The sequence below is a fragment of the Manis pentadactyla genome, chromosome 7 (assembly GCF_030020395.1).
Source record: "Manis pentadactyla isolate mManPen7 chromosome 7, mManPen7.hap1, whole genome shotgun sequence".
In the NCBI taxonomy this organism is placed as follows: domain Eukaryota; kingdom Metazoa; phylum Chordata; class Mammalia; order Pholidota; family Manidae; genus Manis; species Manis pentadactyla.
This window is the reverse complement of record NC_080025.1, coordinates 23230045-23245199: the sequence shown is the minus strand read 5'-3', so window position 1 is coordinate 23245199 and position 15155 is coordinate 23230045. Positions and strand designations below refer to the sequence as shown.

General features: G+C 35.8%; 1 pseudogene; it reads left to right on the top strand.

Moving 5' to 3' along the window:
• The first annotated feature begins 12686 nt into the window (after positions 1-12686).
• Positions 12687-12808, top strand: LOC118917012 (U5 spliceosomal RNA; annotated as a pseudogene).
• The last annotated feature ends 2347 nt before the right edge of the window (positions 12809-15155 follow it).

Genomic DNA, 15155 nt, shown 5'->3' with positions numbered 1-15155 from the left:
ATTTATAAAGCTGTAGGATTAAATCAAATCAGACTTGGAGAATGTAGAGAAAATATTTTGCAGAAAGCATCAGGGGGTCATCAAATATATGACTCATAAGAACAGTGTTTAGGGCCTTCCTGAAATAAGGTTGTTCAGACAACAAAGACATTTAGAACTGCTTTGAGCATGCTTGCATTAATTGAATTCCTAGAAATTAACTGCAAAAAAAGAAAAAAAAATTTGTAATGTAACATATAAGAAGGATACAAAAGAGTTTATGTGCTACAGTGTCCAAGAACTGCTTTTAAAAAAAATCTCAAACACCAGGCAAAGACATTATGTTCCTCACACATACATCTCCTCCTATTAAACTTGGGAGGATAAAAGATAACTTGATGGTTTGGGAACAAGTAGATTTTTTTAAATGCTTGCTGTAATATTAAATTAAGCGAAGTTAGCAGATGAATGCTGAGATATGGAAATCTGTAAATATATAAAATCCATAAGTGATTTATGATGAGTGTTAAGGGTGTAGGGCTGGAAATGGAGAAGCACTTCCTATAGGGATGCAAATATTGAGGATGTTAACTTATTTGACCCCTCACATTTTAATTGGAAACCCCTCATGAAGAAATCTGGGTTTGTTGTGAATATTCTATTACTTACTGTTTCTGATGTGTTAGAGAAAACATGATGACCAAAGCATGGAGGCTGCTTGAAGTATGTAGCACATTGCACAGCCCAGCCACTACAGTTTACTACAGACCATATTGTTAGGCAATAGGTTTCCTTTCTGGATCATCTGACCTTATCAGGTAATGTAAGAAATCTCTTGGGGTGGCCATTACCAAAGCGTAAGGTATTGGACTTAGAACCAAGAAATCTATAGTTTAGACTCCACTTTAATGCGAGATGCATGATCTTGGGCAAGCCATTTAATTTCCCTGGGCACTTAGACTAAATAGTATTAATAATTCCAGTTTATTATATGCCAATACTCTGCTAAGTATACTTTCTTATCTCATTAATAACCCTTCTAAGTAAACATATTCTCCATTGACACAGAGAAAAACTGAAGTTTAGCTACGGAAGAAAATTTACAAAGCTTGCAGAGCTACTAAAGAGTAGAAATGTGATTGTAACTGAGACCTGTTTGTTCTAAAACCTATGTGCTGCCTTCCTAAAGGCGTGTGCAGGTTCCAAGTTAGCTTGGTCCCATGATGGTTAAGAGCGTAGATGGGGACCCAGGAAGCCTGAGTCTGGATCTTCCCCATTGACACATAATGAGCTAGTTAACGTTCAGTAAGCTACTGATCCTCTGTGTTTCAATGTTTTCATCTGTAACATAGGGATAATGAGAGTATCTACCTCGTAAGGCTGTTAGGAAATATAAGTAACACATTGAAATAATCAGTACAATATCAGCACTATTATTTCCTCTGACACAGAATTTATAGATACCAAGAAAAATGTGGAAAATACAATTGAATCAGTGAACAAATATTTGTTAAAATCTTAACATATTTTATAAACCTGTCCCAGGTGTTTTAAGAAAAGCAACATTAAATAAATATTGATGCAGTCCCTGTTCTAAACAATAACCATTTCATAATGAAATTCCTACCTCCTGGAATTTCCCTTTAAAATGTTAATGGCCATAAGGAATTCAAACTCCATGGGAGAAAATAAAGTCTCCTGCAGTGTTTTTTACTGAGACACTGATAGCTATCAGATTGCACACTCTTGTGCCTTTTATCACATGTATCATGTCAAGTAAAGTGAACATTTTGTGTCCATTTTGGGGAGGAAATCATTAAGTGATGTATTACTAGTAACTTAATTTTCTGATTATTCCTTATTAAATACATCTATAATTTATGGAATAAATGGAAAATAGTTTATGGATTTATGGAATAAAAATATTGTTAGTCCCTTTATTCTTTATGATTCTTTTTTTTCCTCTTGTGGCCTGGAAAGCCTGCATTAATATTTCATGAGAACTTGTTTATATTTATAAAGTTTCCCCCAAAAATGAAGCTTCAAAGCCAAAGATTTTGAACTTGGGACTGTGTTACAATAATTCACACCTGCAAGACTGGAAAGTTAATTGTTCTCCCTTAAGTGGAAAGTATTTTCACTTAAAATCAACAAATTAGTAATTTCACAGGTGATATTTTCCACACAATTATTGCTGAGGTCTGATTAGAAGCTAAAATTTTGAGTATTTAGAACAGCTTACATAATATATATCATAGAATCCAAAAATATTCTCTAGTCAATAATGTATCTGAAATCTGTAACTTAACTGCAAGACAAAATGAAGAGAAGCATTTCTGAACTTGCCTAAGGTCACAGAGTAAAACAGATAAAATCTGGAAATGCCAACTCAATCAAAGAAGAGTAAATCTCTAGAATTCAACTGGGTATCACACATTGCTTATACTGTGAGGGTAGAAAAAGGAATTCAATAGTTCAACAAATATTTACTGAATACCAATGTATGCTAGGCATTTTCCTTCTCAGTTGTCACAAAGCAATCTCAGAGCTCTGCAGGATATCACCACTTTTAATTAAAGGGAAATGAACCCTGTGGGGGTTGGATTCAGCAAATAGTCACTCTCCTCTCCCACTCTGTGGATGAAGTACACTTTCCTACTTTAGTGGTAGTAGACTTTACCATGGACTTGATTTGGCCAAAAGGTGGTATATGACATGACCCAAGCAAAAACTTGAAATGTACTTCTGCATTAGAAATAGCTCTCTTGTGCTTCTGCCTTTGTTATGAAGCAATGTAACTTTGGCAGCCTATTTGTCTTAAAGAATGGGAGATCTGCTGAGCAGAGTTAACCTAGGTGCTGTCTCTTGAAACTTCAGTAACTGAGTCAACTCAACCAACCTGCAGATCTGAAGCTTGAAGCATAGCCACTCTAGTTTACCCAAATAAATGTGAGCATAATGATTATTGTTGCATGCACTGAGTTTTGGGGTGGTTTATTAGGCAGCAATAGCTGACTGATACAAAATCAGACAGTTAATAATCAGAGAAAGAAGATTCTTGCTTTCATATTGCCTACAAACTATTCTGGAAAAGAAGATAAACAGGGCCATAAACAGTGATTGAAATCTGGGTTGTACATGATCTCTTAAAATTTCTACAAAGGAAAGATCAGTGACAGTTGGAATTTAGATATAACATTTAAAATTGTAACATAACCTAATGTATCTACTGAAGGCACTAGAATTGTTACCTTAACATATATTATGGAGCTCTAGCTTAGGGATGGGGAAATATGTTGGATAATTGCCATCACTCCCAAATCTTGAACTAATGACATGGGTTTCCAAATCAATTATGATTCTCTTTCCTTCAGTGTCTGGAAGAAGTCTCAAAGCAGTATAACAAGGGATGATAGCCAACTGATTAGAGTCGGCATATGAGATCAAATCTGTGTCTCCTTTCATCTAGGCAGGAAACTTATTGAGAGATATTAATTCCTTCCCTTCAAAAGCTAATATTATAAGGAAACTTGGTAGCAAAATATTTTATATTGGCCAGAGACATGGGAAATCATTACTTTTACTGAAAAGAGAGATACTATCACTTTTAAATAGAGCAAGATGCCACACAGAAACTGGTTTATTAACTAACAAATTCAATAAACAATTACTGAGAAACTTTACTTGCTAAACACTGAAGACAAAAAGGTAAATAATGTACAATCTCTGAGTTTGAGATGTTTAACATTTAAAAGCAGCTAAATAAACAAAACAACACAACAACAACAAAAAAGCTTAAGCAAGTGATGTGAATCTACAAAGGCAAGAATATTCAGGGAAGTACTTGGCAAGGAAAACAAAGAGATGAGCCTTGTTTGAGTTTCTGGGCATCACAGAATCCGTAAGACATATTCAGTTACCTTCCCAGGCACACAAAACACCCAAGCATGCCATACATAGAATCTGGTAAGGGACAGACTCAATAGTCTAGCAGGACTACTGGTCTTATGTTGGATTGTTGTGCAAATTGGATTCAGCAGGTTGTACAAAATAACATAGCCCTATAGCCAGTGTTTCAAGAAATTATCAGAAGCCATGAGTGATGAACTGGAAAATTTTTCTAGCATCTTCCACCTATTTATTTGTTTAAAACATTTTCAAGAACTTTTAGCTTCAAAAGAAATTTGGTTGCCCTTTGAGGTTGTTGCACTTCCCTTTTGTCTTACTAAGTGGAGGTACTCATTCTTCTACCCAAGACTTCTTTTAACATCACAGGTGTGGTCTGGATGATTCTGGGTCACTGTTATATCTTCTACACCATTGCTCTACCTTCTTTCAAAAAGTCCTCTTCCTTAGAGTCTCACACAATTGCCTGCTCTATCTTCTAGGGCTGCCCCTCACTGTTATCCTTTGCTATCTCATTTATTAACAATTTAGTTGTTGGTTCAGTGTCTACCTTTCCATGCCAAGTCTTGTCATTATACTGGGAAATTAAATGTCTAACATACTTTAAATTGCTAAGTTTCACATCTCAAGCATGCTTCTCTTCTCTCCTCTTTGTTTTTGTTCTTTTCCTAGTGTAACTCCAGGGTGGAGAAGTGGGGGCAGAATGCATTTCCAGCCCAGGTCAAATAAACCTTTGAAGCCGAAATCAGCCAAAGGGAAAAATAAAGTGGGGGAAACCCATTTATGGCTTACAAGCAATCATCTACTCCTGCTCAACCATGTCTCTTGCAACCCTGCTGCCAAGGCCCACTAAACCTCTCTGGTCTCAGGTGCACACTCGCTCTCCACACCCTTGTAATCACCTATTCATATGGAGATGGACTACTTCTCTCCACCCCTTGGAAACACCTATTAATATGGAGATTCACTAAGGCCAGGCAAGAGATTCTGGAAAATACTGTAATTTTACCCACTCCTAGTTATACAGTATTTCTTTTCAGAGTGAACCTTTTGACAACAATGGTGTAATGATTTTACTTACTCTGCTTTAAAGCCTTCTACAGCTTTCCATTGCTCTTGGTACATAACCCAAACTCCTTGAGTTGTTCTCTCATAATTCAGCTCCCACCTATCTTGATAGTTTGTTAAGCTCCATGCACTCTTCCATTCTATGCTCTATCCATATTGCACTTCTATTAGGTATTCAAATGTGCTATTCTTTCTCATCTCAGGGCATTTGAACATGTGGTTTTCTCCTTCTGAAGTTGTAATACTTTCTTTTCCTAATTCCTTGAGTCAGCTTCAACCTTAACATCACTTCCTCAAAATGCTTGTGCTAACCACTAGAAAAAGGAAATTGCCCTTTTGATTTTTCTAAATAATTCCTTATATATTCATGTCATAGTATTCATCAGAATTTATTGTAATTATTTAATTGTGTCTCATTTCTAGTAGGTTGAAAGTTCATGCAGTAGTGATCACAGATGTCTTATTCAGGGTCCTGTACCTCCAGTGGTTAGCATAATACTTGGAACATGACGAAACAAATAAATATTCATCAAATAAACAACTGTGCTATTAAAATCACACTGCACAGACTAGTAACTCAGGACCTTCTAGGACAGGATAGGCTGATTCGTTTTGTGTCATAGATTCTGTGGGAAATGTCAGTAGTGAGGAAGCTAGGAAGATAATTTGAGGATAAATAGTTGAAGGACTTGAGTCCTACAGTGGTTGCTGCAGGCAATAAAGGTGATACCCCTCAGAGTACACCTTCCTTGAAGTACTTTCACCTGAGTGCCCTCCTTTCAATTTATTGTCAGCTTTCTAGCAAGGCAAGTAAGGATAGCTAGCAATTGCTTCTGCTATATCGTTTTTGATTCTGTGGCATCCAGGCACAGGGTATCATCTGCAATTACACTGGCAACGAAATGGCAACAACTGAGAGAAGATTTGATGTAAATAGAACAAAGAAACTGATCTTTACAGAGAATGTATATTCTATGGCACTTAAAATGAAAGCATTCATTACTATCCAACTCAAAAGAGATGGCAGAAATTCACATTGACACTGGGAGGTTAGAATCTGATGGGCTGCTAGTGACACCCACAAACACTTTGGTGATAATAGACAATGTAATTACTAAAGGAGTATCAACATGTATGTCTCCTTTCTAAAGAGCTGGTGAGCAAAGAATTTCTTATATTATTCTGGCTTCAAATTAAAAGTGTACTATTTTGACATCTAAACACAGGAAGAAATATTCTCAAAATCTGACCCTTTTTAAAAAAATAAGTCAATCCAGAAAAATGACATTCAACCCTAAAGATTCAATTAACTCTACCTGTAGATAAATAGAAGAAAATGACCTTGAGGAGAGAATGCACTGACTTGCATAACAAAAGGCATGACTTAAATAGCTTTTTTGAAAGAATGCTGAATTTTATATTAAAAAAAATGTGTGTATCAGTAGGAGATTTTCTTCTCTTCTGTCACTTATTTGGCTTTAGTTACCTATGGTGCAGAGAAAGAACAGGCAAAATATGGATCGTAGTGACAGAATAGTTGGACATCTTGAGTGTCATCAAGATCACGTGCTGCGCAGCATGCTCAGATCTGTGTGAACGCTGCCCCTACTCGGCCTATGGACCCTGTGTAGCAGATTCAGCCTCAGCAAAAGGCAAAGGATCCCTTCCGCTGTCTTTCAAACGTCAATAGATTTCTCTTTGAGTTTGTTGAAGGATTTCTTGCCCATATAATTATGAAAAAAAAGACCAAAGAGTGGCCAAAAGCTGTGGAGGGGAGAAAGCGGGCACGAGGGCCAGTGAGCAAGCAAGCGTGTTCTGAGCGAGCTCCGAGGCTCTGACGCTCAGCGACTTTCCCCAGGGGACGTCCCCATCCCGGCCTTCTGAAAGAGCCCTCTGTTAAAACACTTCTTCAGTTGCCCTTAACAAACCTCCTACCTGGTTGTTCTCAGTACCAACCAGCAAAAGCTATTCCTTCCAAACTCCAGAACATTAGCCATCTACAAGGGGGAAGTAGGTCTATCTCATGCCAATTTACCCACATACGAGTCCTGGAATCCCCTTCTGTGCAAATAATAGCCTGGAGTGTTCATTATAAGCACATATCTCAGGGTCTCACGCCAGATTTATTATTACGAGAGAATCTCTGGGGATGAATCCCAGGAATGTGCATTTGAAACCACGTCCCTGTGTGATTCTGATGCACACTCCAGCTGGAGAGAGTGTAATTTGATAATGAGAGTGCTGGGGGTAGGTTGGGCCTTAGGAGGAGAGGCTGAGTCTGTCACCTGCAGAAGAGCTAAGTTAACTCAAAACTGAGGCTGAAATTACAAATATAATAACAGTGGCTAATAGTTAACATGTATTGAGTGGTTAACACATGCCTGACACTGCTAAATATACCTATGAGTGTTTTTCATTCATTCTTTACACCATGACTAAGAGACAGATGCTATTATGAGCCCTGCTTGATAAATGAGAACACTTCCAGGGTTGAAGATGCTAATTAATTCGAGTAAAATCACACAACTAACTTTCCAATCTATGTAACTATTTTACCACACTGTCTCCAAGAAAGAAATGAAGATTTGGTATCTATCTCTATTTCTATCTATTTCCATGTAGACAATAAGATGATTTTAGCTCTTGTTAAAACATATGGAAAAAAACAAGGCTGACAAAGCCTTTCAAAAGGAATAATAACTTACTAACTTTTCTAGATCCTCTCTTGACCTTAGGTCTGATTCTTACATGTGCTGAAGAAAATAAATCTGAAGATCAAAATTTTCTTGTTTAAAAGTATCTTCTTTCTCTGTAAAATTACTTTCTAATTTTTTTTCTCTATAATACCTTCTTTTGACAATTCATTTATTGAAATGGGCTATGTACCCATAGTGGTTGTCCACTATCAGGCACAGTGTAATGTTAAGGATAGTGATGGACAATGGTTTTAGTCCTTGCAGCCAAATAAATAAACAAATGTAAACACTTCTATATGATGTTAAGTGCTAATATGGAAATACATGCAAGGCTCAGATAAAAAATAATCCTTAGAAGGACCGGTTTTAATTAAGTCTTCTTTGAGGAGGTGGCATTTATGCTGAGGCCTACAGAAAGAAAGACAGAGGGAAATCATCCCATAGAGGAAGAACAGAAAATTTTAAAGTTCTGAAATGATAAAAGACCTTGTATGTCAGAGGCTCTTAGAAAAGATGGGTAGGGCTGACACTCAGTGAGACATGGGAATAGTGGTTCAGTTCTGAGAGAGTGTCATGCTGGGATGGATAAAGAAATCGGGGTTTCTTCTGAGTTGAAAGGGAAGCCACAGAGGAGTTTTGTGCAAAAAAGCAACATTATTTAATGTACCCCCTACAGAGAACCCTTTTGCTAACATTTGGAGAAAGGACAGAAGGGAGAGAGAATCACTGAAAGACCAGTCAGTAGTCTATTGCTTTAGTCCGGAAAAGAGATGATGGTGGTCTGACTAAGGGGATGGTTTTGGAAATGGAGGAAGCCGATGACTCTGAAATAAAACGTAAGCATGTAACTAACTGGAAATGAAAATGAATTGAATAGAGAGCAAAGGGAGAGAAAAGAATTGAAGATGACTCCTTAGTTCCTGAATGTAGCACTCTTGAGAAGGCTTACATGGAAAATTTAGAAATAGGGGATATTTCCGGGGACAGGTAGGAACAGTAGGAAAATAAAACAGATTATGATAAGATTTTGTTTTCATAAAATTTTAAGCATATATGAGAAAATCAAGGTTAGATAGCATGTAATCATAAAAGCAAAAGAGAATTCTATACTGGAAATATAAATTGGAGAATAACCAACATAAATTTGCTATTTAAGTTCATAGAAGTGAATGAAATAATCTAAACCAGAAAAGGTTTTAGGATGGAGCACTGAGGGCCTCCAGGCTTCAAAGGTCAAATAGAAGAAGCTAAGACATTAAAGAAATTTAAGACAGAATAGCCCTAAAGGTAAGGGGAAAAAAAGGCAGAGGATGTTGTCATGGAAGCCAAGATAGAAGCTAAGAAAAAAGAAGATGTGGTCAAGTTTACTGAATGCAGATCAAGTAAAATAAAGACGAATAATTTATATAGTCAATTTAGCACTATCATTACATTGGTGGCCTTGACAAAAGTAGTTTCGGTGAAGTGGGAGAGAGTAAAACCAGATTACAGTGGGTCAAGGAGTAATGGAAACAGCATGGTTTCAGGAAACTCTACCATAATCCAATGCACGAAGTCCAAAAATGTCAATTGTATAAAATGCAGAGTGCTGTTATTTCATGGTTAATGAAATGACCTGTGCAACTATTGTGCAGGTGGTTCCAAGGGTCCATCTATGTGATCCACATTTGTCCAAGTCCTTGCTATAATATACTAGCGGCAGTTGCTTACTCTTGTTCAAATAAAGACAGTGATGATTTTGGATCTCATGCCTGTCTGGGGCTCCCAGCATATCTGCAGTGATTGTGATGTCTGCTCATAACACACTGATTGAAACTGGGCTGAAGAACACTGGGGATTGTTGTCCATTCTCCATCATCTTAAACCAACTCCTATGATTTCCCTGCATGGTTGCCCCTCCCATTCTCTATTTCAAAGTAAAGAACTTTAGCCCATCCCTTAATGTGATTGCTAGTTGATCAGAGAGAAAAATTAAATTGCTAATTACTTTATATAGAAATCTTGGTTTTTGTAAGTTTTTAATTGTATATAAAAATGTTTTGCTACAAAGAGGGATAGCTAGAGTAGACTCAAGCTAAGGTTTTCATTTGTTTCTTTGCTTTTCTTTTGTGTTTCAAGATGGAGCTAGTGCAGCATGAGAAATGAAGATGGAAATGATCCAGTAGATAGTCCTTTTGTAGGAACACAAGGAGAATATGGCAGTGATGCGAGAAATCAAAGCAAGGGCTTAGATTCATGTAACAGGAAGATATCTAAGTTACAAGAAGCAAATACAAGATTTTGTTTTCAGAAAAAAAGCAAAAGTTCAGAGGCAACAAATCAGAGCAAAAGGTCTGGCCTGATATTAAACTTTTGGGAATACCATTCACGATTCCAGGACAGGAGGCAACTTAAGAGACCTGTACCTTGGGACAGGACTAATTCAATAGCTGGTGATTCAACTGATTATTGAAACAGTGAGTACCAGAGGGTCACTGGGGCAAGGTTATAATGAGTGCCATTAGATATAAATCCTAATTCAATGTCTTACTTATTAATCTGTCCTGAGTACCAGCAATATGTCTCCTACCTACTTAATGAGATGTTCTCCAACACATCATGTCCAACAATTTGAAATTTAAATAATCATCTGCTAACTGACAAAGAAGGAAAAGATTTTCCTGTTTCGATCTTAGTCATAAAAGCTCAAAATACCACTTAAAATTATCTGTCAACTCTACTTTCTTTTCAGATTTCAAACACTTGCTAAGTTCTTTCATATTACGTTTCATAACAAAATTTTCATTTTCCACTCCTCCTTTTCTATTTCCATAACCAAACACGTACCAAGTTGCAGACTTTCAACTACTGTGGCAAAGAGGCTTTTGTATCCCAAGTTCAAATCTTTAGTCAACTATTTACTACATCTGTGATCTTTTGTAACTGAAATCTATAAATTCATTTGCTTGTCCTAAAACAGTGATAATAATTGATAAATTTTTTATGTTTTCTAAAGGTAAAATGCCATATGGTTTGTAAAATATTTAATGTAATCTAATACATAAGACACACTCAATAATATTAGTTTCTTCTTCCTTTCACAATTTATTTAGCATATACTAGTGGAATAGGTGGCAAAATCCCCTCTGTATTCTTGTATGCTTCTTTCTTTTCTGAATGACATATTTCTAACATGCCCTTAGTCAAATGTTTAATAGATCCTCCTTGTCAATAAGGCAGTTCTTAACTTTAGATCCCCCATGATCTCCCACATACATTCTCAAAACCAGGCATACTTGGATACTCACAGTCGCTTAAAAATATCAGGCTACTTTAGACCTGTGTTCCTCACTGCCTCTCCTGTTAAAAGTGTTTTTCCTAATTCTCTCAGCAATGCCCACCTCCACTGCCTTTCACTCACAAAGCCTTCAGATGTCCCCAAATTTAATTACCTGTTCCTCTTCCAAGATTAACACTTAATGTTTGTACCCCCTCATTTGTCAATTAATAATATATAGGTGGCTCTTTGTTCAATACCTCCCAACAGTGTGATTTCATTTAATGCTATATTGCTAAGAATGCTGTTCTCCTTTGCTAGACTTCATTCAATACCATGTTTTCTAGAACTAGGCCTGGATAAAACACAGGACAGAAGCACTGTCACTTGGCACACTTCATTTATTTATTTTAAATGCCTGAAGATTATATCTAGAAAATCCCACAAATATCTGGCCACCTCCCTAGATGTAAGGGACCATCAGGACCTTTCTCATACTCCTTGCACCCATGTCCTTTGACTCTTCCTTTGGGGGTCTTTTTCCCCTTCAAGGAAATGATGTTGAGGAGGAAGAGAGGAGAGAAAAAGAAACAGGAGAGGATCCTTCTACTGTCCAAACACACATAATTCAAGTAATGAACCATCAAATATTTTCACACTTCTATGCCTAAAAAAAAGTATTATCCAATTTTAAGTTCAGCTTTAAAGTCAAAATGATTTTTAAAACCTTTGCTCACTAGAGATTTCATGGAGGGAAAAATTAAGAGAAAGCAAGATACTTGAAATGTTCTTGAACAGTCTTCACAGGAGATAAGTTAATTTAGGCATTTATTCATTCATCCATACAGTGTGTATTTACTGATCATTATCTGTGTGCTAAAGAAATTTGCTGCAGCCTAGGTTCAAAGATGAATAAATACTTTCCATTCATGAATATTGGGAAAAATACACATCATTTAGTTTATCTTATAAATTTGAAATTAAGATAATGACTAGAGCTATGGAAGAGAAGTCTACAATGGGAACCTGGGAACTTAGCCTGAATGGGAAAACTTAGCCCTAGAAAGAGTACATAAAGAAGGCTTCCTTTCCTTCTTTTTAATTTATTCAAGTTCTATTAGTTCATTGGCATGTTTTCAGCAGAAGCTCATCCATGGTGATTTGTTTGCTAGTACTAGTTTACTTGTAACCTCATGTTTTGCTTATCCTACTTACTGGGAATCATGTGAGGCCTAGGGTTTGGGTGTATTCTTCCAAGGAAGACCTTCCTTTGCTTCTGTTAACTTCCCTGGAGCATTACAAAGCTAGAAGCACTAGAGCACCCTAAATTAATTTCTTTTTTTTTGAGATTTTCTGTACTATGAGAGCAGATTTGTTAGTTATTAGTTTTCAGAGAAATATTTAGTCAACTTACCTGCCAAAGTGGAGATGGATCAAGGTCAAGCCAAACAAGTTTTAGTGTCTGTTTTTAATAAATTTATATTCCCTTCTCCCATTTCTCCCATCCTCCCCATTTATGACAAGCCGACAGCTAACATCATTCTCAGTGGCAAAAAGATGAAAGTCTTCTCTCTATGATCAGGAATAAGACCAAGATGCTTACTCTTGCCACTTCTATTCAACATAGTATTAGGAGTCTTAGCCAGAGCAATCTGGCAAGAAAAAGAAATAAAGGCATCCAAATTGGAAAGGAAGAGTAAAACTGTCATATATTTATAGATAACATGATGTTATACATAGGAATTCCTAAAAACTCCATCAAAAATCTGTTAGAACTAACAATATTCTGGTTTCTCTTCAGATCACACAAATCTTTCACCTTTCACTAAAGATTTCTGTGGAGAGGAATAATTTTGAGTTTTTAACTCAGAAATTTTTGAGCCAGGCTAATAAAAAAAAATCCTTTAGAACTAATAAATGAATTCAGTAAAATTGCACAATGCAAAATCAAAACAATTTTCTGTTGGATCTCTATATACTAAAAACAAAGTAACAGAGACATTAAGAAGACAACCCCATTTACAATTACATCAAAAAGAATAAAATAGCTAGGAATAAATTTATCCAAGGAGCTGAAAGACTACTATTAAAAACTGTAAGACATTAATGAAAGAAATTGAAGAAGATGCAAATAAATGCAATGACATTTCATGTTCATGGACTGGAAGACTCAATATTGTTAAAATGTCTGTACTACCCAAAGTAGTCAACAAACTCAGTGCAATCCCTACCAAAATTTCAAAGGAATTTTTCAAAGAAACAGGATTAATAATCCTAAAATTTGTACAGAAGCACAAAAAACCCTAAGTAACCAAAGCAATCTTGAGAAGAAAGAACAAAGCTGGAGGCATCATGCTTCCTGGTTTTGAACTATATTACAAAGTTATAGTAATTAAAACAATATGGTATTGATATTAAAATAGAATCCTAGATCCGTGGAACAGATTAGAGAGCCCAGAAATAAGTTCACATTTATATGGTCTACTAATTGATGACAAAGGAGTCAAGAATATACAATGGGGAAAGGGTAGTCTTTTCAATAAATGATGCTGGGAAAACTGGGCAGCCATATGCAAAAATATGAAACTCAACCACTATCTTTCACCATCACAAATGTTAATTCAAAATAGCCTAAATACTTGAGCAGAAGACCTGAAACCATAAAACTGCTTGAAATAAATATGTGGTAAATTCCTTCACATAGGTCTTGGTGATGATTTTTTATCTGATATCAAAATAAAAGCAACAAAAGCAAAAATAAATAAATGAAACTATATCACATTATAAAACTTTTGCATAACAAAAGAAATCATCAACAAAATGAAAAGGCAACCTACCAAATGAGAGAAAATATTTTCAAATAATATACCCAATAAGTTATTAAAATCCAAAATATATAAAGAATCATACAACTCAAAAGCAAAAACAAACAAACAAACAAAAAAAACCCAGTCTGATTAAAAACTGGGCAGAGGATGTAAATACACATTTTTCTAAAGAAGACCTAGAGATGACCAACAGGTACACAGAAAGATGTCAACATCATTACTCATAAGGGAAATTCAAATCAAAACCACAGTGAGATAATACCTCACACTTGTCAGAATGGCTATTATCAAAAAGATAAGAAATAAAAAGTGTTGGTGAGGATGTAGAAGAAAGGGAACCCTTGTACACTCTTAATGGAAATGTATTTGGTACAGCCACAATGGAAGACAAAAACTTAAAAATGGAACTACTATATGACCCAGAAATTTCACTTTGGGATATTTATCCAAAGAAAACAAAAACACAAACTCAAAAAAATATATGCACCCCTATGTTTATTTCATCATTAGTTACCATAGCCAAGATATGGAAACAACCTAGATACACATCAGTGAATGAATCTATAAAGGAATGTTATACAGCCATAAAAAGAATGAAATCTTGGTCAATCCAATAACATGGATGAACCTCAAGGGCATTATGCTATGTGCAGTAAGTCACACAAAGACAAATATTATATGATCTCTCTTGTATGTGGAATCTAAACAAACAAGCAAACAAATAAAAAAACAAGCTCATAGATACAGAGAACAGATTGGCAGTTGCCATAGGCATGGGGCATTTATTATGTTGAGGTACATTCCCTCCACACCCATTTTGTTGAGAGTTTTTATCATAAATAGATGTTGAATTCTGATAAATGCTTTTTCTGCATTTACTGAGATGATCATATGATTCTTATTCATTTTTTTAATGTGGTATATCACAATGACTAGATTACATTTGTTGAATCATCCTTGCATCCCTGGAATAAATCTCACTTGATCATGTTGTATGATCCTTTTAATGTATTACTGAAATTAATATGCTTTTATTTTGTTGAGAATTTTGCATCTATCTCATCAAGGATATTGGCATGTAATTTAATTTTCTTCTGGTGTCCTTGGCTGGTTTTAGTATCAGGGTAATGCTAGCTTCATAAAATGAGCTTAGAAGAATTCACCCCCTCTTATATTTTCAGAAGAGTTTGAGAATGAGTGATATTAATTTTTCTTTGACTGTTTGGTAGAATTCACCAGTGAAGCTATCTGGTCCTGGTTTAATGTTTTTTTTGGAGGTTTTGATTACTGATTCAATTTCCTTACCAGTAATCAGCCTGCTCATATATTCTATTTCATCATGATTCAGTAGTGGAAGGTTGTATGTTTCTACATGTTTTCTCCTAGGTTGCCCAATTCATTGGTGTATAATTGTTCATAGTA